Source organism: Heliangelus exortis, chromosome 30 (genome assembly GCF_036169615.1).
Source record: "Heliangelus exortis chromosome 30, bHelExo1.hap1, whole genome shotgun sequence".
In the NCBI taxonomy this organism is placed as follows: Eukaryota; Metazoa; Chordata; class Aves; order Apodiformes; family Trochilidae; genus Heliangelus; species Heliangelus exortis.
In genome coordinates this window covers 1,459,553-1,485,752 of record NC_092451.1, presented here as the reverse complement: position 1 = coordinate 1,485,752, position 26,200 = coordinate 1,459,553, and the positions used below count along the sequence as shown (strand labels likewise).

Below are 26,200 nucleotides of genomic sequence, written 5' to 3'. Positions count from 1 at the left end.
GCCAGGATTATTTGCATATGGAATTGATCACGAGGTAACCATGGCAAACAACAGCTCTTAGCAAGAGATTTTGGAGCTGAAATCCTCATTTTGTGTACAAGGTCATTTCACAGAAACTCAGCAGTGGGTGTGGAGGTCCTCGGGGGTTCAAACAAGACCTGAAATGCAGGAGAACAAGAGGAAAAAGAACCAAAAGGAAGGCAGAAAAAGAAAATAATGGCTTATGATTTGTTTTGTTCTCACATTTATTCCCAAGGAATCAAAATACAGTAAGTATCAAGAGTTCCAAAATATGAAAAGTTGTGAAAGACTGCCTAATTATAGCCACCATTTAACAGATGGGGAAACAGACCATGACAGGCCAGCAAGTATAAAATTGGGCTCTACAAAGCCCAGGGAAGAGCTGTCAGTGCAGCTTCTCAATCTGCCTGCTCACCACTTAGTTTTAAAACACAACTGATTCATCTTTCTCAACTCTGCCCTCCAAGTAAGAGCTGTTTAGTCCATTACAATAGTTCTGGAAAGAGTAATTTGTTAGTAATAAATTCTCATGTTCAGGCTGTGAATCTCAACTGCTTTAACAAACCCCTCAGCTATGGCACAGAATTCTAGAAAGTTTGGAGACAAAGCTGGTTTTTCACTTGAAGACTTTCCCTTGCAGAACTGAAAATTTCCACTAAAAATTCTTGCCACAGTGTAAGGGTTTTCACGAGGTGTTCACTGTTGTGTAGTGCTGGGGGTAACCACATCACAGCTCCACCTGATTCAAGCTCTGCAGGGCTACTGATGTCAAGAGCCAAATTATCTCCCACCAGGAAAAGACAGACTCCTACTATTGTATAAAATCAACAACAAAACCCAGCACAACAGTCCTTGTGTATTCATTTTGTTCCTACTTTTTAGTAGTAAATGATGAGGCAACAAACAGGCCAGAAACCATCAGAGCTTTGAATTTGTTCCCATTTCTTAAGAAGCAAGGTTGAAAACAGGATTTGGGAGTGATGTGGAAGGTCAGTTTCAGGGCAAGATGGGAAGGCTTCTGAAATTATTGGCTTTTGTAATTAATGAGTGTGCCCAAGAGAAGCTCACATGCATTCAGGAACAGATGGGCTTCTTTTGGCTTAGCTGTCACCAAAAAGCTTTTTTTATTTTTACACTCAAAACATTATTTCTCCCAAGTACCTAATTCTCAGCATGAAGAAGAGAGGAAAGTGCAGGAGCAGAAGCAGCCACCTCCTGATTCTGGGAAGTGAGACAAACATATGAGGAAGGAATAAATGGAGGCAGGGCAATACTCCATTCATGGAAAAGTAGGAAAAATCCCACTGCAGGTGCAGTCAGTGCACAAAGTCTGCTTCCAGGACACAAATCCCATTCCTGTTTATCTCAGTTTGCTTGCCTGAGCTTTACTTGCCCATGATTATGGTGAGGGTTCTTATTGTTACTGAATGAGAATCCTGATGTGTATTCAGCTTAGCAGTGAAAATAATTAATTTCTCCTTTCCCTATTGTTACCCAAATTATTAGCTTCCCTACTTCACCTGCAGAATGCCAGACTCCACTGAAAAGCAGCAGCAAATAAATCCCTCTCATTAATAAGTTAACTGGTAGACAAATCTAAGCTTGATTGTGTCAAGTGGAAGTGGCTTTTCTGCTTTTTATGAAGCCAGGATTGAGCCAGGAGACATTTTAAGAGCAAGAGGATGATGTTGTCTTTGACATTTTGGGGATGGAAGCTTATTGGGCCTCATATTTCAAAGCATAACATCTCCCTCCTCTTATAGGTGTATTGTAAACAGTCAGCAAACCCCTTCCTCAGTCCTGGAATCTCTGGCTTTTTAATTCTAATTTGAGATGCCAGGGATTCCTGTTTAGCTGCCAGCCCTGAAGATGGAGCACAGGCAGTAAGAAGACACCCAGCCCATTAGACTGGGTTGCAATGAGCTCCCTGAAGACTGTGCTCAAAAAAAAAGGAGAGACTTTTAAGGCTAATTGCTTCCAAAATATACTCCCCATTCTCTCTCATTATAGCCCCTCTAGGGATAAATTTAGTAAAATAACCAGTGATAGTTAGGTAGCTGATGCTGAGCTGACTATGCAGGGAGACTGGAAGAGAACTCCCCAGGCATTTTTTGTCACCCAGCTGTTAGAATGTTTAAGCTCTATAAAACTGCACCTCCCTGGTGCCTCAGGGAGAGCCTGGGAAGCTTCTCACTCAGTCTCAGCTTCACATCACCACATTTCTGGACCTGGATTCACTTACCTTTACCACAAAAATACTCCCTTTACAAGCTATTTCCTCCAACATTTGCTCAGCCATCAGATGACACATCCAAGACTTCACACCTGGGCATTCCCTGAGCTCCAGCTGAGGCATTCCCATCAAATCTGCACACTCCAGCTCCATAACTGATGCAGAGATGAAAAAAAAAAAATAAATAAAATTCTGGTGGCTCTTGCTGAATTAAAAAAATTGTCAAGATGTTTGACTGGGCTTTGCATGCTGGATGCCTGGGAAGTGCTGTACAGTCCTACCCCTTCCTATGTTTTGCTCCATACCTAATCCATCACCTGCCATTAAGTGCTTTGCTTTCTGGAGGGCAGCTCTCACTTCTCTAATTAGATACACCATAGCAATTAGCCTGAAAACTGCTGCACTTAACATCTTCAGTGCCACTAACATTACTCTAAATACAGTTTTCTTGGCTTTGATACCTGTGACAAGGCTAATTACTGCTGTCACATTTCAGATGGTGCTGACAACACTAGTTAAGAATAAAGAAAATGGCCACAGTTCCCAGGTGAACCTACACAGAACAACAGGAAGGTGCCAGTCTTGTTGTTACAGTCTTAAGTACACTGGGATATCCCAACAGGGCTTTGGGGCCCTTATGAAATGAACCTAATGAGACTTTTCTCACCTTTTCATAATTCCCAAAGGCTCAGAAGCTGGTGATACTTCTCCCAACTCTCCCTGGTGACCATTCTGCACCCCATAGCAATGCCAGCAGCAGCTTTTCCAATGCCCTGTTCTTTTTAAGCTGCATACAAAATACTCCTTGCAATTCTTCCAATCAAGTACTTCCCAGGGAAAGATCAGGAAGCCCCTTTGTCAGGATACTGCTTATCTCATGTTTGAGGCAACATCCCCCCCAGAGCTGACCTATTTGCTTGGTGCAGGCAGAGGATGCTGTGCCTGACAACCAGGCCTTGCCATTTCCAAGTGTAATCAATGCTGACATTATTAGAGGCATGAAGTCCAAGTGTCATTAACAATTAATGAGGGAATTTTAGCTTTCGGGTGCTATAGCAAGTTAAAAAAAAATAAAGTCTTTGAGCAGCTATTTGCTGGATGTGGCAAATTCAGTGTTATTAGAGAAAGCACCACGGAGGCTTTGAGGCCCCCAAAGCATGTCCTAATTTACTTTTTTTAAATAGTAAGGGAAAAAAAAAAAGTCCTCCAGCTTTCTTTGAAAAGTGTAGGATATCCTGTTGGAGAAAATAAAAGGGTAACCTCAAGGTAGTCTGGAAATCCTGCAAAAGCAGCTCTGTGCTCCCCCAGCTGGCAGAGCTGCAGACATCAGCACCCTCCTGCCTTGGCTGCTTCACCTCTGCAGGAGGCTGAGAAGCAGAATTCACCCAGTGATTCCCTGCAGAACCCACCTCGGTGCATCATTTAATACCTTAACGAGACCCATATAAGCTAGGAAAAAACATTCCCTTTTTCTTCAGCCTTAAAATCTCCACAAGGTTTTTATTTTCCAGCGTTTAGCCCGAGTCCCCAGACAACTACTGCCAGGGAAGATGAAGCAGCTCACTTCTGGTCCTTGTTTGTCTCAAAGCAGCAGCTAATTATGAATCACAGTCACAGTTTGCAGAGCTAATGAGTGTAACTGATCCATGTCAGTCCTCTTTCGGATGGCAGGAATTCTGGGAGGAGACAGAGCATTCAGGATGAGGTACAGAGCCAGCTGAATCCAGACAGGGCAGAAGGACTTCACTTGCATGTACATCGATGCTGAGGATCAGTCAGTTACCACTTGTTGTTTGGGAAGCCAAGGCACAGGAGAGGTCCCAGGTTAACAGCTCCCACCAGTCTGAGCTCGTTTTATCTGGCAGGTGAAAGACAAACTGCACAGACATAACTAATTCTGGCAGGGAAAGGATGCTTCTCATTTTCAAGAGAGTTTTATTAAACCAGCAGTTAGAAGTAGGTAAAAATGTAGCATGTAAACCCTTAAGCCACTCCTTCCATATACCACGAGACACAAGTGGACCTGAACTGAGAACTTCAATTTCACCAGTTTTGCTTTGATTCTATCATTTCTCATGATAGAGAAATGCACTGAAAGTCATCTCTGGAAAATCACTACATGAGTATATGCCAAGTTGTCTGTCTTGCAAGAATGGTTTGTCTCCAGAGCTCAGAAATTCCTTTTCTGCTTGGGTCATCTGATAAGCAGAGGCAGCTCCAGACAGCTCTCCAGTATCTGCCCTCCTACACACAGAAGGAGGACAACTCCTCTTTGATCTGAATCCTCACAAATAAATATTAAGTGTAAACTCCCAACTTATTTCTACACTTTGTTTGTGTCTCCATTCAGCATTAGCTTGCTATCCTAGGGCTCTGCCATAATCCTTGTTGTTTACTTTCTGCTTTCCTACTCAAACTTATTTTCCCCTCACAAGTTACTTGCTTTTTTTAATTTTGCAATTCATTCTCCACAGCTGCAAAAGATTGTTCTGAATATAAAGTAACCATCTCTAAAGTTATCCACACATCCATAAACATCTGAGCTAGAATGCAAATAACTCAGGCTTCTCTAGAGAGAAATGTCAGGCTGAGGTCACAGCCATTTTTCCTCCAACAACAGAAAGAAAGGTGAAATTTGTGTGTGCCAGGGCAGGTGAGAGACTGCACAGGACAAAATCCAGCTCCAGGACAGGGTTTACAGAGCACACTTGGGACATTTCTCATTCTGTCCCAGACACTTGAGCAAGTGTCCTCTAGAACCCACCTCTGCTGACCTCGGGAGGTTCTGGCTTGGATCCCAGGAACCTAAAGAAAATAAACTCTGTTCTTGCAAGTTTGAAGGCTGAGTGGGCAAGCTGGAGCTGTGGCTATTTCAGGTTGGCTTTTCAGGAAGAACTGAACACCATCTGAACTAACCCTGAGCTAAGTAACTAGAGCACTGAGCAGGATTAGAAGCAAAGCACAGACCTCAGGAACTGCAGCAGTTTGAAGACAAGTTCAAACTATCCAGAGGCAGAAGTCTGGATCTGCAGACAACTGCAGGGAAGTTTGGTTCCAATACAGACTTCACATGAGAACAAATGAATCCAGACAGCCTTTACACCCATCTCCAAATGTTCCAGCATGGAAAAAGAATGAACCTTACTAAGCCCTCCACACCCACTGGAGATGGGTTTGTCCCTCCTGGCACCTGGCAGACACTGCCATGTTTTCAGAAGAAAGGGAGGGAGGGTTAGAGCTCCATTTCTGCTCTGCAGAGCTCAGCAGGATCTGTGCCCATGTGTGAATGCAGGGAGATGAGACCCAGAATGGGAGGAAGAGCTCAACCTGTGATATATTGGTGTAATACCCTGGATGATGCAGGAGTAGCAGAGCAGCCCCAGCTGACAGCACGTACCAGTAATTCATCACCAGAATGAGTTGCTTCAATGATGTATTACTCAAGAAAAAAACACCAGCTAAGGAGGGAGAAACCTGTGCAGCAAGAGAGGAAGCTGTTTATTTCTAGACTGAAATATTCATGGAACCTAAAGGGCTTCCTTGTCACCAGAACACTGGCACTGTGCAAAAACACTTGTACCTCCCCCTCTCCATTCCCAGCTCCAGGTACAATCCTACTGGTTGACCACTGGCAACAAAAGAAACTTCATTTCCTGCTCACTAGAACCACAAACCTGAGCTCTGCATTCCAAATTGAGATTGAGAATCCCCTTGGATTTCTTCAGAGTGTGGGATCTGCAGTTTAAGCACTTTACAACTTTGCAGATTAAAATAAATTCAATGAAGTGATTTTTAATTTCTTATTCTGTATTGATTTGCTTCTCTCCTTTGGCTTTTTGAGCCTATTTAATTTAGTCCAAACTAATCCAGTTGGTTAGTGGGGGAAACTGAAGGGAGAGGCAAAGAGCCTCTTCCCTAATAAATCCAGAGTGGATTGCAAGCTCTAATATCTTCTCTAAGTTCTTTGTATCTGCAGATATGACAGTGCAGTGTAATGAGAAGTTATTGTCAAGTCGTAATTTAAACCCCATACAATAATGACATCAAGATAAATAATGTTTCACATTTTCCAGTCCTTTTCATCTCACAGACTCTCCAGATTCCTTGCAGTCTTTATAACTGACAAGAGCCAATTTACTCAGTGTTCACTCAGCCATCTAAACAGAACATGTCCCTTGCTAAGGAACACACTAAGCACAGCAGAAAAACATTGGACTGGAAGGGAAGAATCTTTCACAGCAAAGAGGCTCCAGAAGACACAGAAGCTTGCTGGCCAAAGTAGGATTTGGTTGCAGCTCAGGGTTCATCACCTGTGTATTTACACCTTTACAGAAGGTGCTTCCAAGTGGTTTAAAGCCCCTCAGGGTTGTCTGCCTGCTTCACCCACTGCAGGTTCCCTGCTAAAGGAGGCAGATGCATCTCCAAACTGTTAGTGACTGTGGCATCACCTGCTGGCACTCACAGCCCTGAACACAGACACTGCACCCCAAGTCTCCTACAGGAGCTGAGCACTCACTGCTCATAAGCTACAAGCTGGACCCGAGTCATCACCACTGCAATTTTTACTGTAAGAAAATGATTCCTCCCAAAGTCACCCTTCTAGTTCAGAAATGCCCAGTCCTCTGCTGAAGAGGCCACCTTACAGACTATGTCCTCCACCCAACTTCTCATCAAAAGCAAGCCTGACATTACAGAGCTAGAGAACAGCTCAGCTGAGACTGCACAAGCAACCCTCCTCTTTATGAGCCAGTGCACAACAAAAGAACAAACCCAGTTAAATACACTACAAAAAAAGTAAAAAGAGACTTGTTTTTAAAGCGATTGCCATAAAACATTTTATGCTTCCCCCCTCACCACCTTTTTTTCATGCTTGGAGAGGCAATAATTTCATTAAGTGATTAAGTGCTTTTATTCCTCTGACTCATAGTTCATAAGACACGAGCATGAATTTTAATTACTGTTTCTTCCAGTGAAAAGGGGATAAGGAAAACATTCCTGAGCAGTGCAGAAAGAACAAGCTAAACTATCCTTATTACCCCTGGTGTACATCAGCAGCAACTGTACTGACTCAGCTGGAATACATGAATGTCAAACTAGTATAATACCAGGACACAACTCAGCATGTCCAACCTCCTAGTGCTCAAGTAGCTTTACTAAAAGCCAAATTTTACTGTTCCCTGTCTGTCAGAACTAAAAACCTTCACATCAAGCAAGAAAAAAACCCTTTTCCATTAAGGCAAAAAAATCACTGCACTTAAGAGCAATAATCCTGCAGCTATGAGAAGAGTGAGCCCAGTTCTCCACAAGTCCTACTCTCCTCTGATCATTTTCTTCCCAATCCACTCCTTGCCCATCTCCCCTTCCCACTGGCTGCTCAGAGATCAGACTCTCAGCACATCAAATGTTCACATCTTGCCTCATTTTCATATCCTTTCTCCCAGCCCAGATTTTTTTGTTCTCAGCTTCAAAAGCTGCTGTCCCTGAAGCTTGGACACTTCATACCTACTATTTTTCTCTGGAAACACTTGGTCTCATCTTCAGATTTTGGTACCCCTCTTTTGGATAAAGGTGGCAATACAAGAGTGAGACCAAGGCCATTCTCAACTGGAATATTATTGCCATAATGTAGTGTCAAAGTTTCACAGCTATAAATCACTGGTTTCATTCTACTGTCTCAAAATAAAATGGAGTGAACTATTTACCTCCCTGGAAAGTGTACAGCATCCAGGAAACAGACATCCAGTCTCTGGACTGTAAAAATTAAAAAAAACACAAAAAACAAAACAAAGCCAAAACCAACTATGTCCATGTTTTGTATAATTTGATAATTTGAAACAGGGAGCTGAATGAATACCAAGTACCACAGCCAAGAGGAGCAGGTTTGCATCTGAGCCCCCAAAAGTATTGCCTTGGTCTGTAGCAAACCCTCACTGTTCTCTCTCCCTAGGAGACCAAATAATTCTCATTCAATTCATTCATTAGATTACAAAGTAGAAAGTTTAATTACCACCTCATTTGATGTTTTCCTTGATGAATTCATGTCATCCCCAGTCTGTGGATGTGGACATTCAAAGAAATGCACAATGGGCTTTTATCCAGGATTTAATATTTACTATCTAGGATCATGAAGCTTGAGAAGGTTAAAGGAAGAGGAGTAAAGTGCTCAGAGGCATCAGCTGGACACCAGTTACTGTATTTGTGATGCCTTCAAGGGGAGATGTAGCTGTAATACAAAACATATTTCATTCTCTGAAATGCCTCTCCAGTTTCTAGAAGAAACCCCCCCTCAGAGGAACTAAAGCTCTTCAAGGCACAAAGAAATAAATCCTCAGTCAGCTTTGGCTGCCAGGGCCCCTCAGGAGCGAGAGGAAATATTCCAGCTACACTCCAGAAGTTCTGGCTCCAAACGACAAAGAAGTTTGGGAGGTAAAACAGTATCATTTAAGTCTGTAGTTAAATGAAATTAAGCAGAAGGAGGGACTGTGGACTGTACCAGACCAGTCCTAACCATAAGGCCATTCTCCAGTGAAAGGTCATTAAGAGTGAGGAGCAACAGTTTGAGAGAACAGATGCTGGAGCAAAAAAAAAATAAGATTTGGAAAAGGACACTTGTGTCAGAGGAGAGCCAGAAAAGCAGCTCTGCTGCCACAGCACAGTTTGCTGCCTACATGAACTGAGAATGTCTCTTTTGTGTCTAGGAGCACCAAGAGCTGCAGTGGGGGAAAAAATAAACCCACACAGACCCATCACTCCAACAGCTTTTCAAGCATGCAGTGGATGGTGTCAGGAAAGCTTCCCGAGTGACAGCAGAGAAAGTTTGGGCTTGAGATTAAGTATTTGTCAGCTGTTTCACAGAAGCTTTATTCACCATGGAAAACGAGGGACCTTGGCAATATACAGTGATACAGGTTTTTTTTTTTGTGATACAGTTTTGCCTCCTTCCCAAATCACAACCCATGGGAGCTATTTGGGCTTTCATCTGCCCAGTTGAAAACTCTCCTCTCCCAGGGCACTGTCAGACAGAGTTTGCCACTTCCTGACAAGAAAAGAGTTGAGTGCACCCTAACAAATATTCCTCAGTTGCCCAGAGTAATTATTTGTGATAAAGGCCAAACGTGTGATCCTGATGAGGAGGTCTTTACAAGTTTGCGGCCTCTGAAACTGTCAGAGCTTTTCTACATTTTCCTACTTCAAGCTGAGATGAGTCAAGTGCTTATCAGAGGGATTGGCTTGTGTAACACTACTGCCACTGATCCTAGCCCTGGACAGACTTGCCTGTATCCACAGCACTGCTCAGGGTTTCTGCAGGGTTGGTTACCTCCAGGAACAACTCCACAAGCTGAAGTGAGCTCTGCACAGGTAACTCCAGGAAAAAAGCATTAGGAAAACAAATTATAGGAGCTTCTGAATGCAGTTCTCATGAACACACCAGAACGAGAGCCCAAAGACAGATGGCCACGGTTTATTCTCAGAATTGTGACAGCACAAGCTCTGGCAACAAATCCCTCTGCCCCGACCACCTCCTCTGCTGCAAACACTTCCAGCCAAATCCCAGCCACAGCTGAAAGGAAAACACAGCACAGCTGAGACATTTCTGTTAGACTGGTAGCTTTAGCAGTGAGGACACTTTAAATCAAAGAAGGTCTTGATAACTACCAAAATAACTCACATCAGTCACCCAGCAGCTGTCCTAAGGAAACCACACTTGGTTTTGACTGACCTGGGCTGAACTGACAGCAGCATCAAATCAAATCCATTTTGCAGGAGCCCAGCATGAGCCAAGAACAGCAGGAAGGAACAACAACATTTCCTGGTTTTTCTAGGAGGAGCTGAATGAAATATACCTGTTCCTGTTCATTACCTGCAGTCTGTTATACCAGCAATAACCCAAGGTAATACAGCCAGGAACTTTTATTAGGCAGTCTGTTGAACAGCCAGCAGTTCAGGGTTAACAGGTTATGTACCTGTGTCTGCTTATTATGCAGTCTCTGGAACTACAGATTAAATTGCTTTTTCTTTCTGCTTAGAAAAGGACTGGGATCTTACATCTTCAAGTCAAATATCACATCTTTCTGAAAAGCTTCACCTCCTCTTGGGCTATCCCCGTTTTCCAACGCTTTACTTCTATACACCAGACATGCTTGATAAATACTTCTGCTGAAGAAAGAGCTCCCTCCCTGTAGCTGCAGACTCCTTTCTGACAGCTCTGTGGTTTTTCCAGCTTAAAGCAACATCATGTCTTCTTGTATCACACTATCACAATCAAAATGCAGACATGGAATGAATATTTGATGCTATGAGGCAGCAAAGGACCAGCATCACAAAGCTCCTGTTTCAATGAAAGCATCTTTGTGCAAAGCATGTTTCAGCTACAGCTCCTTCCCTCCTGCTCCGTGGTGTTACAAGAGCTCAACTTTGTCTGAAAGTCCAAGATATTCATGGAACGAGCTAAACATTTGAGAATAAAATATTGCAGAGAAATCTAAGGACTGGGCATATCCCAGCAGGAAACAAATCAATCTCCAGCAGAGCTGTCTCTACATTTGCCTGCTGGATTTGATGTGTTCAGAGACCTCTCTGAAACAAAAAGTCTCAACCCACAACTGCTCTGCAGTTCCCTACAAGGGAGCAGCTCTTCTGGAATCCCAGTACCAAAACAAACAGGAATGGAAGTCCTGTGTTCTGCCCCCTGCAACCTGGGGACTGCAACTTCTGCTTTTTTATTGATTTAGACAAACAGACATAAAAGGGGATATCATGGCAGCAAGCCCACTGCACTCCCTGAAGCCACTGGGGGGTTTAGGTCTGGCTTTCAAGGTAGAGTAGCTCTGTATTAATGCACAAAGGTAATCTGGTCATGCCAAGAGACAGGAGCATCAGTGCCCCCCAAATACATCCCCTAAAAACCTTTCAGCTGAATTCCACCCCTAGACTCCATCTTACATCTTCAGTAACTTCCATTCAAGGCCAGCTCATTCAGCACCATCAAATACTTACAAAATTAGTACAAGTAGTAAGGGGGTGAGGGGGAATCAATTTGGAGTAATTCGATTTTACATTACTGTACTTAATTTTTTTTTCTACCTGTTATTGTGCATTCAATTCAAAGTTTTCACAGCCATAAAGGAACTGGTGCTGGAAGGGATTAACTTCTCCTTGTTCTGCTAATAGAGCAATTTTCCACTTGTCACTAAAAGTCTCCAGGTAGGAGGTGTTTGTAGCTAGGGTTATATATGAACAAAGGGGATTTGGCACAGGCTGCAGGACATAGCATTTATCTGCAGATGTCAAAATTTCACAAAAGAGCTGTTATCCTTGTTTCACAGACAAAAAAAAAAGACCCTGGAGTTCTTCTGCAGTAGGGATGGAAATAAATCTTGGGAAATCTCAGTTCTCATGGCAGCTGGAATCTACAACTTGCATTGAGATGAGAGGAGCTTCCCCAGATGGGAATGGGCTCACCCAGAAGTTGAGCACTTCCAGGACCAGAACTACTCCAGAACTATAATTCTGGATGTAGGAATGCCCCAGAGCAAGCCCAGCAGCTGCAATACTGACAAGAACCTCCACCTCTCCTCTGGTAGCACCTGATTTTCTGATATGCAAGGATAAATATCCTTGGCTTGCTCAAAATACATTAAGGGCCCTTTAGCCATTTTGAAGTGTAAAAACTGCAGCTCTGCCTCAGTTTCCTTTGCTGTGACACAGCACAGCAGCACCCTTCCTTTTACAGGTCCATTCATTGATGCAGGATCCAATTTAATGCTATTCTCTTTCAGAGCACAGCTCCAGTCATTAGTCTAATACCAATAAAACAAGTGATTTTGCCTGGTAGATTCTACCAATAGCTGGCAGACTCATTCCAGACACCACATCCCCTCCTAATGCCTCACATCCCACATTCTCCCTGGCCTGTGTTGCAGTTTGTCCTTTAAAAGCAATCAGCCTCAGTGAGCTCCTTTGCCTTTTCAGAAATGCAGCAGGTTTAGAGGAGACAAGCTCTATCTATATGGAAATACAGATTTCAAATATATCCATCCTAGTAATCAAATCCAGAGGAAACAAACCCCTAATATGGAGCTAATAAAAGTTGATTTTAAGTCAGCCTGAAGCTGTAAGCAATAAGAAGCAGATTTATAATAGCAGCTTTCATTATTGCTGGGTTTGTTCTTTATAGTCTACACCAGCACACAGCTATTGGTCAGCTTGCTACTGAATTTACCTTTATTCCCTAACCTCACTTTGTTCAAGCCATGTTTCTTCTTCCATTCCAATGACTCTAAATCTGTCTGCCTACACACAGAGGCTGGGCAAATCATGGTAATTTAATTCAATGATTAGACTGACAAACAGCAAGGCATCAAGCCACTTTTCCCTCATCCTCCCCCTCACATGCTTGCAAACACATCCCTGGTGCTCTTAGAAGGCAGAACTGCCCCTAGAATTATGGAATAGTCCTGTTTGATGCCCGTGGCATCTGTTTGGCAGAATACTTAAGAAACAAGCATCCTTCCACCTCAGTGATCTGCAGAGGATTAAGTCATCTTGATTAGATCCTTTTAGGACCAGTTTTATACATGGTAAACACCATTTCAAGTAGAAGAATCACCACAAATTATTTTGACCTTTTATGAAAAAGACACTGCCACTGGAATGACTGCTCTGTGTTACACTGCTATCTGCACCTACCATCTCTTCAGAGCAGCATTACCCATAAAATTCACTCCATGACTGAAAACAATTAATGTCAATCATTAGCATCCTTGTATTCCAAGAGGAGCTCTTTCAAGACCAGGGAGCACGAGTCAGTCTGTCAGCCACGCTTCTACTATATAAATTAACAGCATTTTCTGTAGCATAACAAAACTACAGACACAATAAGATTATTTTAATCAAGACAGATCACCTCCTGAGACCCTAAATATCAAAGCAGTCCATCCCTTAGCTCATTTCCATCAGGTAGTGGCAGTTAAGAGCAGTGAAGCATTTCTGTAGAGCTTAGAGATTTACTACTGGAGAGATACACATGTGAGCCTCAGAAATCTCAGGCTTGTCCACTGCCTCTTTGTGCAGCCCAAGCTAAACCCAGAATCTTCCATTTTAATCCTTCCCCACAGTTATCTGGGACTGCAGAACAAGATTTTTTGTATTAGAGCCCATTGGGGTCATTCTCTTGTACTTAGGACTGGCAATTACCTGGCAGACAGAGCTTAAGCATATTGCAGGTGTGTCCCCAGAGAAATTCAGAACCAATTCAGGAATATTAGGGTTGTACTCATTGCAGCAGCTGAAGAATCAGATCCTCTGTCTCTGAGGCTGTCAATCTTCCTTTGCCATTAAATGCACTCCCAGGCAACTCCCAAGAACAGGTCAGATTACCCAAGGTTTCAGCCTTCATTAACAAAGGCTGAAATTAATAACTTAACCAACATGCTTCTCAACAAAATGTCTGCCCTTTTCCCAAGAGTACAGCCAGAACAAAACACCACTTTGGCACAAAGCTGAAGCACAACCCCCCCCAGAAACTTGGAGCAGCACATTCATAATTACCAAATAGTGCATTGTGTTGTGTGAACATAAAGGTATAAAACTAAAACCTTAGTGCAACCTTCATTTTTCCTGCTCAATGAATGTGTGTTCCTGTCAGCTGGGGCTGAAGAGATCTTTCAGTGATATTATCCAACACCTCAATAGCAGAGGCCCCATCCTGCATTGTAATTGGCAATTTAAGAAAACACAAAGTTGTGATTTCAAGGCTTACACTGTAATAGCTGTGATTAGAGGAGATGGGAACCCAAGGCTACCAGCAGCAAGCCAGGGAAGAACACACTTGATTTCCAAGAACAACTCCAATTGCAGATTAGACATGCTAGAGAACAGGAGGCAGGCAGTGCCCAGCCAGCCAAGAAGTAAAGCTTCAACAAAGTTTGCCTTTTTCTCATTTAGATCTGATCAGGAGCTGGGAATAAATCAGGGCTGCAATGAAAGGAAATCATCTGGCAGCATTCTAAAGGATTGTCTTTATTTAGAGGCAGAATAAAGCTGTCTTCATTGGTTACCAGTGTATCCAAGGACTGAATCAATGTCAGAACTCCCACGTGGACCTGTTAGAAGTAGCCACTGAAAAATCCTCTTTGTGTTGATAGAAACACTATTTACTACTCTACTTCTGGCTTTCCCTCTGGGCACAGAACAGCCAGATAGATTTCAGAAACATCAGGCTCCCGAGGGAAGAAGCACCTCTTTCTGGCAAATAGCAGTGTATATATATATATATATATATATATATATATATATATATATATATATATATATATATATATATTTTTTTTTTTTTTTTTTGGCAGCATGTGTGAAATCAAAGGTTATTTACAGCAGGAAGAAGTGAGCCTTTGTGCACGAGTCCTGTGTGAAGCTCTAAACCAGGTGGAGAGCAAGAAGTTCCCGTGATTACTGATTTTTTATGGGAATAAAGCAAACAAGATTACAACAAACATTTCTTTTTAAATGGAGAGCAAGTGCTCCAGGCCCCAGGTACAGTTTTTTCAGAGTAAGAGTTTACCAATTAGACAAGGGAACAGCAGATTTCAGATTAAGTTTCCAGTCAACATCTGCTGTTGAACATTCTTCATCTTCCCTCCTCCTCCTCCAAGGGCTCCTTCCTGCCCAGACCCCTCTCCCCCCTGTTAGGAACCCAGGTCAGAGCAGAGCAGACCCATAAAGTCTTTTCATTGACAGAGCTTTGGCCTCCACTGCTTTAAAAGATAAAATTGTCTGTAATAACAACCATCAGGAAAGCTCTTTTGGTAATTAACAGAGCTGACATGACAAACCATAAAAAGTAATTCCCCCAGCTCCACCATGAAAGAAATTTTTTATTTCTGCCCTTTCAACACTGCACTCAGAAAAATCCTGTAAGGCAGAGCAGTAAGGTCACCTCCATGACTTCATTGCAGGCAGATCATCAATAAACTATTTGCTGCACAAGGTATGTTTATTTTGTAAGTGTGCTGGTTCCTGTTTTGCCAAGGAGTTTCAAATCAATACCCAACCACTGAGACTTCCAAACTGCTTCAAGCTCTCGATTCTTTGTCTTGTAGCAAAAAATAAAAAAATAAATAAATAAAAAAAAAATACCAGTGGAATTAAACTGCTTGACCATCATCCCTCCAGCCTGAACTCAGGATAAATACAAAGGAGGTGGGGAAAGTCTCTTAAGAGCTGAGATCTCACACACCCAACAGCACTACCTTTGATATATATATATATATATAAAAAAATATATACATACACACACAAACACCACTCAACACAAACTCCTCCTGGAGCTGTCATTTTCAGTGTCCTACATTCTCAAAGCTGTCCACAACTCAGGAAACCTTGGGATTTCTGCAGGCCAGTTGGTGGTGAGAGCTACTCAATAAGTAACTGGAAGGTGGATAAAAGGAGAACATTGTTATTTAAACCACAGTCCAGGATTAACTTCAGTTAAATGTTGCAATAAGTGCTCAAGGCTCACTCTACAGGTAACACATTTTGATGACACCTCATCCAGGTGTCCTCCTGGTCCCTCACTGGGCACCTGTAAAGCACTTGGCAGCAGGCAAGACATGACTTTGGGTATAAATGATTCAAACATTCATATTCTGTGACTGCTCATTTAAGACAGGGCCATAAAAGCTTGTTGACTTAGTGCAAAGCAAGGCACACTTCACCGGGAGGCTGGGAGGGGGAATAATCACACTGCCTTTATTGCTCTTCATTACAAGTACAAGCTATTTTTAAAAACCCAAAGCTTTCAGTCAAAGAGGTTGGCAGGATTAGTAAATAAGGAATAAATGTCAATAGGGGAGTTGCCAGCATGATCCCTTCTTTTATAAAGCAGAGGTGACAAAAGACAACATTCTCCCCACCCCTTATTGCATTACTGAAGAATATACCTTCTCAAACTCTAAACTGACACAGCTGCATATAAATCAATCTCCTAGCACAGTCAGGAGAGGAGGAATAAGACAGCAAGAAAACCTCCTCAGCATCTCTAACATCAGCATCCAGCCTGATTGCTTGTGTACCCATTTAAGATAAGGTATCCTAGCAACCTCAGGGGTTTGCAATTAACATTGGGCTTTGACAAATACTGTTTTTTACATCCCTGTTTTTTTCCACTAAGAGCTAAGTATGAACTAACACAGTTAATCTTAATTTTTATTGAGGTAAAACATCCTGGAAGAAGTCATTTTTATAGTAGAGACACTCCCTTCAGGTACCAAATTTGACTCTAAAGATGAGATCCTAAAATCCTTCAGCTCTTTTTCCTCTCACATCATGGTAAAATGTGTACATGGACCAAGATGATTTAAATCAGGGAAATATGAACAGTGTATGGCTCTGATACCCATGCAGGTTCAGCAGTGTAAGAGTCAAAACTGGGGGTTTTTTCCTGCAACAGAAACATCCAAGACAAGATATTCCTCTTTTCCTAGACTCAATTATTACAGCTTTTGCAGTTCACTGTTTTTCACTACCAATAACTATGAAGTAAAATATTCATGTGCTGTCATTATTCTAATGCCTACCAGGGCAGGAGATGCAGTTACCAGGCATCACACTGCTGGAAGGAGCCAGAAGTTAGCAGCATCCTTCCTCAGCTTAGTTTTATGATTATTGACATTGGTAGCATTAAATCCTAACTAGTCAGCTACAAAACCTATGGTGAAAGGCACAAAACACCCATAAGCATCATCCTAGAGGTAAATCTCTGTTACATGCACAGAACTAAAACCTTTCTAAATAAGACAAATGGCCCCACCAGCATCTGAACAGCATTAAGGAAATATAAAACTGTCTCTAACCATGACAAATTCCTTACACAGCTGGAGCTCCTTTTCCTGGCCAACTCTGAAAGGAAGGAGCCAGTTGCAATGGCAGGGGGACTCAGGAGCTGCTCACAGAAGGGAAGGAAGACAGTAACATGTTGGTTGAGAGAAAAAACAAAAAAAATCTCAGCCTGGAGTGCTGCTATGGGAAAGGCAGCAGCACCAGATAACCTCTGATCTACCACTAGCACTGAAGCTGCAGCAGTGGTGCTTTTTTGGGATTAAAAAGTTACACAAAGAAAAGCTTCTACAGGCTGAGTTCCTTCCTTTAACCTGAGCATGTCCCTTCCCTTGGCCCTCTCCAGGCTCTAAAAAACAGAATTTCCTACCCTCCTCTCTGCACCTGGAAGTAATTCACCACTGATGCTTTCCCTCTTACACTCAAGCTTCACCTGGTTCATTGGAAGTGCATCTACTCTGAACTACACACACACTTATTCTGTGCAGATAAGAAAAAAACCAACACCAGAGTTTGATTCTGTGTAAATAAGAAAAAAACAAACTATAGTTTGATTCTGTGCAAATAAGAAAAAAAAACACCACCACCAGAGTTTGATTCTGTGCAGATAAGAAAAAAACCAAACTATAGTTTGATTCTGTGCAAATAAGAAAAAAAACCACCACCACCAGAGTTTGATTCTGTGTAAATAAGAAAAAAAAACACAATAGTTTGATTCTGTGCAAGTAAAAAAAAAAAAACACCACCATAGTTTGATTCTGTGTAAATAAGAAAAAAAAACACAATAGTTTGATTCTGTGCAAGTAAAAAAAAAAAAACACCACCATAGTTTGATTCTGTGCAAATAAGAAAAAAAAAACCCACCACCATAGTTTGATTCTGTGCAAATAAGAAAAAAAAGCCAACACCATAGTTTGCCAGAATTAAGCAGTGATGTAAAGTTAAGGAGCTGCTCTGTCCTTTCCATCCCCTAGAGAGGCAGTGCTGGGGGATAAGAGTGGTAACTGGGAACAGCATCTCCCTCCAGAGCATTGCACCGGATTGAAAAGCAAAGCAAAACGCTGAAAGACTTACTTTGTCTCTGAACAGTATTTATATTTTGAAATCAACTTCCCAAACACCTGTGAAAAGTTTTGCAACATTCCACGAATATTTGGCATAGAAATGTAAACTACTGTCACTGAAACAAATTGCCATTTAAGTAGGAAAACACAGCAGGTGGGTTTCCTCCTGAGAACTTGGAGGTGAAGTTGCAAAGCTAATAACCAGCAGAAAGGAAACTGCTGGTAAAAAACAAAGGGCAGTTACACTTGGGTCTTCCTTCACTTTTAATATTCTGGGGTTCTCATTTGAGAGTTCCCCTCCCCTTTACCAAGCAGAATTCCAAAGTCTTTCCCCAGCCCACTCCACTGCAGATATTTCTGCTTGAGGTCACTTCTCCGTAGGCTGAAGGGGCAAACCCCAGCAATAATTAAACATTTCTTTGCTCCTTTCAAGCACTAGTATAGACTCTGGCTCAAGGAGGAGTAGCAAAACAGACAAGTAAAAATCCAAGTAACAAAGTCAAGCTTGGAACTGTATTAAAGCACAAGATAAAGCTCAAATGTGACATGATTTTTAGACTGAATAACCCGCTCATGTTAAAGCTCTTTCAGATCTTTAGCTTGATCTTTGCTGTTTAGATAGAGTAGGCTGCAAAGGTCACAAAATATCAAATAGAGAAAAGAGCTCTTACAGTCTTTGCTATTCCCAGGACACAGGGAAAAGGAAGCATCTTTCCACAACAAGATTTTCAATAGTCAGCTTAGACATTTGAGCAACTTTAAACCCCTGTTGCATAGCCTTTGAGTTGCATAACCTTTGTATTGACAGTAGATTTTCCAGATTGTTCTGAGGGGGGATTATTCCTTCTCCCCTCCACACCAGACTCCTGCATGGCTTTATTGCTAAAAGGTTGCCAACAGCAGCCAGTTTTAGAAATTGAGACAGCAAAACCTAGCAAGTAAGGACATAAAGAAATTATTCTTTTCCTCAGCAAGAAAAAAATAAAAATTTTCCCCAAGATTCCCCACTCATGGCTTCATTGAGCACCCTAAGAGCTTCAGAACTAAAGATGCCCTAGAGCCACCCTACCCAGCACCTTTATCAGTGCAGAACACCTCCAAAATTTCTATTTAAAAAAACATCCAGACACTTCTTCTTACGAGGAAAGAGCTTTTTAGCCAGAAGAGGTAATTCAGGGCCCAAACACAATTTTTTCTGTCACTCTTTACTGAGCCATCTTGGTCTGAGCAGCAATACCACAAGACACCAACACCCTGCTCTCACCTCAGAAAACTGCTTCATAACCAAACGTGATTGACCAAATAGTACCTCAAGCAGTAAATACCTTGTAAATTACACCTTAAAACATTTAAATATTATTTAAATAAAGAGTGACAGTCAGAGGCCCCAGGCCCAGCACAGGCCTCAGTCTCCTCACCCACCACTTTGCTGCTGGACATTGCTCCCATGCAGTCCTAGCACTGGAGTAGCACCATATACCAAGTACAGCACCTGTATTTTTAAGAAATAAAGAAATTCAGATTTAACTAAACAGAAATACCCCTGAAAGAAGCTGCCCCCAGCTCCCCTTATGGAGCAAACCCCCCCCCCCCCAGTTTCTCATCCCCCCTCTAATGTTACTTACCAGAGAGAAAAGCAATCTCCCCTATAAACAAGGTCACCCACAAAGCAGTACTTCTTTCCTCCTTCTTTACCGCTTCTGTGCTCCTCTTTCTCCCCACAGCTGAGGTTTTTTTTGCCTTAAATACCCCTCTTCCTCCACAGGTGAGGCCGCTGAGGGCCTCCCCTCACAGCACCTCCCAATAGGCCCCACGTGGGTAGGGCAGAGCCCACCCTGAGTGGGCATAAAAACCACCTCACAGGAGTCCAAATTCTGACTAAAAGCCTTGTTTCCTTCTTTTCTACAATATTCTGACTGAAAGTGTTATTTCTTTCCTCTCTCCAGGATGGTTGCTGCTTTCTTCTCCCTACATCCCCAGCCCTCTCAGTTCAGGTACCTGCAGCCACCACACCACAGTAGTGGGGTTACTGCAGTTTTATTTTTCCCCTTTATATTCATCTGCTTTTGTGCTCAGTCTGTGCTTGACTTAAGCCTTCGGTTTACAGCAGTTTGGGGCTGGTTTTGAGGTGGGTTTGGAGCTGAAGTGGAGACTGCTCTGGCCCTCAGGCTCTGCCTCAGGGCTGTGGGCCTTTCCCTGAGCTCAGAAAAATACCAACCAAAAAGCTTAACTTTGGGGTTTTTGTTCTTCTGGTGCTTGGCTGCCTGGTTTCCCTCAGGTGCTAAGGTAGCACAGAGAAAAGGAGGGGAGAGAAGTCATCCAGGCTTTTAAAAGTGTCACTTTCTTGCCCTTTGGGCCTCTCCTAATGTATTATTTTATCTTATTTGCTGTTTTTCTTATGCTGTAACCTGCTCTGCTTCCCGGCATCAAAGAACATTGCTTTATTGTGGCATTTTCAAATGAAAACTACAAGGCAGTAATAGCTTTCCAAAGAGTATTCATTTAGCTTGGCAACATTTATGTGTGAGGAAAAAAAAAGGGGGGGAGAAATTCTAACTTTACATAAAACTGGGGCTTTGAGCAGAACTCTCTGATGATTACTTAGCAAACAAGTTCTTCTTATTAGAATGGCAGGGAGGAAGATTGCACATCCAGACTAAATTACACTGTACAGGGAGATGGCCCTGAATGGCTTTCTGCTGAGGTTATGCTTAAATTATGGCTGTTGGTAAAGCAAACAGCTCCCAGTTTATATGTGGTTTTGAATTATGCATCCAGGAGGCAGGATGCTTATAAAAAAAATAAAATAAAGATCGTCAGAGTGCAAACACTGGTAAAGGACAAAAAGAACTATGGTAGTAGGGCATCAAAAATTGAACCCCAAACATCTGTTTGTTCACTGTTGTCCAGCATTTAAAAAAAAAAAAAACAGTTTGCCTATGAACACCCCAGAAATCCCTGCCAGTGATGGAATTGTAAGGAAAATGGTTAAGTTGGTGAGCCTTGTGTTTGAGGTTTCACTTAGGACTGTCGGAGCCCAGAAACTGAGCATATTGGAGAAAATATTTGTGAAGTCCAGACTGTGGGAGGGAAGGGTTGAGGATGTCTGCTGGTCTTAGTGCAGTAAGAAGGCTTCATTTGACTAAAGTTGTATAGATAAAAAGCGCTTGGAGGCTGGTGTGAGTTTATTTATACTGCACAAGCTGGAGGGAAATGTGTTCAGAACAGTAATTTGAAAGCATTTGTCCATGGAGCTGTGGGGTACCTCAGGTATGTGGGTACTTTGTGACTGATGGACTTGTGAAGGGTTGGACTTGATGGCCTCTGAGGTCCCTTCCAACCCAGCCAATTCTATGATTCTATGATTTTAAGGTGTGTGAAACTTGAGATGTGATTTGAAATGCTGTGTGGATTTAGTTGGGACACCCGGGGCAGCTCTCTTCCTTTGCCTCTCCAGAGGTTATGATCCCAACCAGGAAGGTGGAGTTCAGCCCTTGGTCTGTTAGTGTATGCAAAAAAAGGCATTGCTAAATACTGAGCTGTGGCTGAGGACCTGTGTGCTTGTTTTGCTCTCACAGAGCAGTGATTAAACCCTTCTGGGGGCCTGGGTCAAGTGTGCAAGTGAAGCCACCCAGGAGGTAGGGGCTGAGCTGGGAGCTCCTCTGAGATCTCTCCTTGCTTTGCTACTGAAGTGCTCTCAAGTTCCATGCTGAGTGATGCTTCATTAAGTTCATAATGCTTATGTGTTTCAGTGGACATAAAAGTGAACCTCAGTGTTACTGTTTTGATTCAAAAGCATTTGCTTCCTTGCTAATAGTGTTTTTCTTGCAGCCTTATAATAAAACTGAGCGGTTGTTTTTCCTGCTCCAAGAAAGCTTATTTTTCCCATTATTATGAATGTGACTGGAGCATATGAAATCTCTAGTGAAGAACAAAGTGGTATTATTCTACCTGTTTTGTCATTACAAAGAGGTGTAAAAGACAAGGCAGACTTTCTCTGCCTGCTGGAGTGGAATTGTGCTAAATAATTCCGGAGGAGACCCTGGGTGTTCATGTCCTGTGTATTTATTGTGCTGTGTCTAATTGTTTTTAATTGGATGTACAAGCCTTAAATTTGTGATCTAATAACTGTAATGGTAGGGTTGTCAGGACATTCTCCTCACTAACCTTTTTATTAAAACTGAAGTAAAAAGATAATGGAAGATTCAGTCAAGCATTTTCTCTGTAACATTTCAAGCTGTCACTTAAAATGTATAAACATCCCTGAGCAAGGAAGTTTTTTCTACTCCCATCCTTTTATTCCTTTATGATAACTCCCCTAGCAGTACCTCTGACAGCTGAACATGGGCTCTGACTTGTGATCAAAACTGCAAGGGAACTCAGGCAGTTCCTCCCCTTGTCTTGCCCTCCCTCCTCCTTTCTTGTGCACTGCTAGCCCTGGGAAAGTCAAATGTAATGCTTCAGCTAAAAGACACTGGTTATCAAATAATTATTTGTGCTATCATTTAATTAATGCCTTATTTTCCTAGGAGCAGTTCCAACCCAGGTGAGGCTGGGAAAGACTGAAATGTAGAGGAAAAGTGTGACCTGCAAACCAAAATGTGAATGTAGCTGTGACACATACTGCAAAGCTTCTCAAATAGCTAAAAACATGAAAAGGTACCTCTCAATACTTGTAAAAGTTATTCACTTACACTGCTTACTAAAGGATTTTAGGGAAGAGGGCATTAAGAATTGTTAGGTAGAACTTCAGCCTTGCACATGAAACTTTCAGTGGTAAAGCCTTGAAGGGGAGGCTCCCCTAAATACCTAATTATAGGTATTATTTCCAGCTTCATTTAAAGTGGCTCTGAGAAAAAGGAATTGGAGCTGTTCAGCAAATGTGTAGAGAAAATTGAGGTGATGCTCACAAGTGGAGAACCAAGAACTGGAGGCAGTGCTAAGGAAATGGAAAATTGAAAGCATAAGTAAAATGTAAAGTGTGGGACTGTGTACTTGGGGAAGTGGCAGAAATTGAAATGCATGAGGGGTCTCAAGCATGTGGATGTGTAAGGTACTTCCCCAAATTCTAGAGTATTTATCTCTGAAAAGATGCTAAATACAAAGAAAAATGGGGGAAAAAAATGAACAAGTGCAAAGTGCTGTGCCTGAAGGATGTCCTTTCCTTCCTCCTGAGATCCCCAGTTACATCCTTACAAAACCAAAATATCTTTTGGATTTGTTCTAAACCAACTCCAAACAACACAGGTGCAATGCCATGGGGTGTTTCCCAGTACCTGTGGGATTTGGGGTGTGCTGAAAGGATCTGTTACCCCCCTGCCTTTCTCAAGCAGGTGGAGGTAGGAATGAGTGGAGCTTGTATTCAGCTTCCTTTAGGCTCCTCCAAAAAATCGGAGTATGACATTTGCCCAGAAGCTGCACCAGAGTGAGGTTTCCTGAGCTCTTATATCTTAATTGGCTTAACAGCAGGGAGCAGGTCAGAGGGACAGAGCTATTTGTCAGGCTTATTGCTACCTCTGGGCAGGTTTAGTGGTTGGTCCTCTTGGGGAGGAAACGTGTTCTGTACTGTGGGGGAGAGAGCCCAGGGATGGAGCTGGGCAGTAAATCTGGAGATAAATGACTCCTGAAGATGGAAGCAGCCCGTAACCTGCTTGTGCATAACAGAGAAATGTTGAGATAAATAAGGTTTGTTGTTTTGCTTGGGTTTTTTTTTTCCAGGAAAAGAATTAGGAATGGAGAGAAGTAGGTGGGGGAGATGCAGGATGGTATCTCAGGCTGTGACAAAAGGGTCGTTTGTACAACTGAGCTTTAACAATTACTGGAAATGAAAATTAATCCTTTGTCATGGCATCTGCTGGTGTGCTGAACTATGGAGAGAGAGATGAGATGCAGGAGTCCACTTTTGGAGGAAAGCTCACAGGAAAGAGGATACAAGTAATATCTTAGAAAAGCACTGGAGATTGTGGTGGGAGAGTTTGTGAAGAGTTAAGTTCCCAGCTCTTTAATTTTCTTATTTTAGTTAAGAATTTGCCTGTCATTGTATTACCAGCTTACTCTGCTTATTGTAGAAGCCAATAGGATGTTTCAGGGTACAGTTGTGTTATGATTCCTAAAACCTTGGTCCCAGAGGTGAAAAAGCTGCCAAAAATGCTGCAGGAAAGTACAAGTGGTTTTTTTTCGGAAAGGTCTCCTGGAAAACTTCCATCAAAATGTTAAGAAATGAGTTTAGAATAGTAATCAATCAGTTTTAATGTACAACACCAAACACAAAGAGGCCAAAAACCTTTTTGGCCTTTCCAGGCTCTACTATAATAAACAATAAAACCCAGTAATTAAATTATTAATTTATTTCCTTTTTAATATATGAAAATACCAACACGAAGAAGGAGGGGGGAGTAAGGAAAGACCTGTAATTGTTTTACAGAAGCTATTAAAATGTGCTATTAAAATAAGCTTAATGAATAGATATTAATATCTGGTTAGGGCTGCTCTGACCTCCTGTCTTACAGGTTCCATTTATGTCTTCTTTGATGAAAGTTCTTGGAGACTGCAAAGCAAAAGGGCAAACTGATTTATGAACAAGACTTATTGTTGCACTGGCAGATTTGTATAATGAGAAATATATTAAATCTAATGAAGGGAAAGCCTGCCTTTCCAAGGCAGTAACTTTCCACCATGATGAAGTGATTCAATATCCCTCAGTGGATTAATTTGGACAATGCAGGAAGGCATGCAGCTGCTGCTGCAGCCTCTCTTGCTAATGACACACATTAAGCAATATCCAGTATTTATTTTAAGCTGTGGAGATAGCAAGAAGAGGTTCACTAAGTGGTGCATTAACAAGTCCCCCAGTGTCAATGTCCCCGGTGATTATGCTGGAAGATGCATCAGAGCCTCTGTCTTTGTACAAGAATGTCCTGGCTGATTCCAAGTGACAGGAATTGGCTGTAGGCTGCATTTTTTCAGCTAGCAGCCTCTGCAGATTAAAACTCTGTGCCATCAACCCATTAGTCATGTGTTGGTAGTCTGTAAGGGTTAGGTTTAGGGTGAGGGCTGGGTGAGAGTTGGTGCTGGCAGCAGAGTTTTGCAAGAAATGGGTGAGAAGCAGCCTGAGGAACAGGATTCCTAAAATCATTGAATCCTAGAATGGGCTGGGCTGGAAGGGACCTCAGAGCTCATCAAGTCCAACCCTTGCTCCACTCCCCCCGTGGTTCCCAGCCCATGGCACTGAGTGCCACATCCAGGCTCTTTGGAAATATCTCCAGGGATGGAGAATCCACCCCTTCCCTGGGCAGCCCATTCCAATGGCTGAGCACCCTCTCCCTAAAGAAATTCTTTCTAATGTCCAACCTAAACCTCCCCTGGCACAACTTGAGACCTCTTGTGCCCTCTTGTCTTGCTGAGAGTTGCCTGGGAAAAGAGCCCAACCCCCCCTGGCTCCAACCTCCTTTCAGGGAGTTGGAGAGAGTGATGAGGTCTCCCCTGAGCCTCCTCTTCTCCAGCCTCAACACCCCCAGCTCCCTCAGCCCTTCCTCACAGGAATTCTGCTGGATCCCTTCCCAGCCTCCTTGCTCTTCTCTGGACCTGCTCCAGCACCTCAATCTCCTTCCTGAGCTGAGGGGCCCAGAACTGGACACAGGACTCAAGCTGTGGCCTCCCCAGGGCTGAGCACAGGGGCAGAATCCCTTCCCTGGACCTGCTGGCCACGCTGTTCCTGAGCCAGCCCAGGATGCCATTGGCCTTCTTGGCCACCTGGGCACACTGCTGCCTCCTCTTCAGCTTCCTGTCGAATGATAGAAAACAATAATGGGGGGGTTGAAATGGTCAGACCCTTGCTTTAGAAAAGTTGTCACGGAATCAGAGAATGGCTGAGGTTGGGAGGGACCTTAGAGATCATCTCCAACCCCCCTGCCATTTGTGCTCCCTGTCTTGGGATGGCAGTTTCTGAACCCCAACTGTTTAAAAAGACAGATTCAGCACAGCAAGAGCAGTTTGTGCAGTTGTGACTGTCAGGGCCTGGGTAGGGGATTAACTGCCTGTTGTGATA

The 26,200-nt window shown here is 42.7% G+C and overlaps 1 long non-coding RNA gene across 1 annotated transcript in view; it reads left to right on the top strand.

Moving 5' to 3' along the window:
- The first annotated feature begins 21,475 nt into the window (after positions 1-21,475).
- Positions 21,476-26,200, top strand: part of LOC139788789 (uncharacterized) — a 58,851-nt gene continuing 54,126 nt past the window's right edge. The window contains exon 1 of the long non-coding RNA XR_011722939.1: positions 21,476-21,525. This is a non-coding gene — a long non-coding RNA (uncharacterized lncRNA). The remainder of the gene's footprint in view (positions 21,526-26,200) is intronic.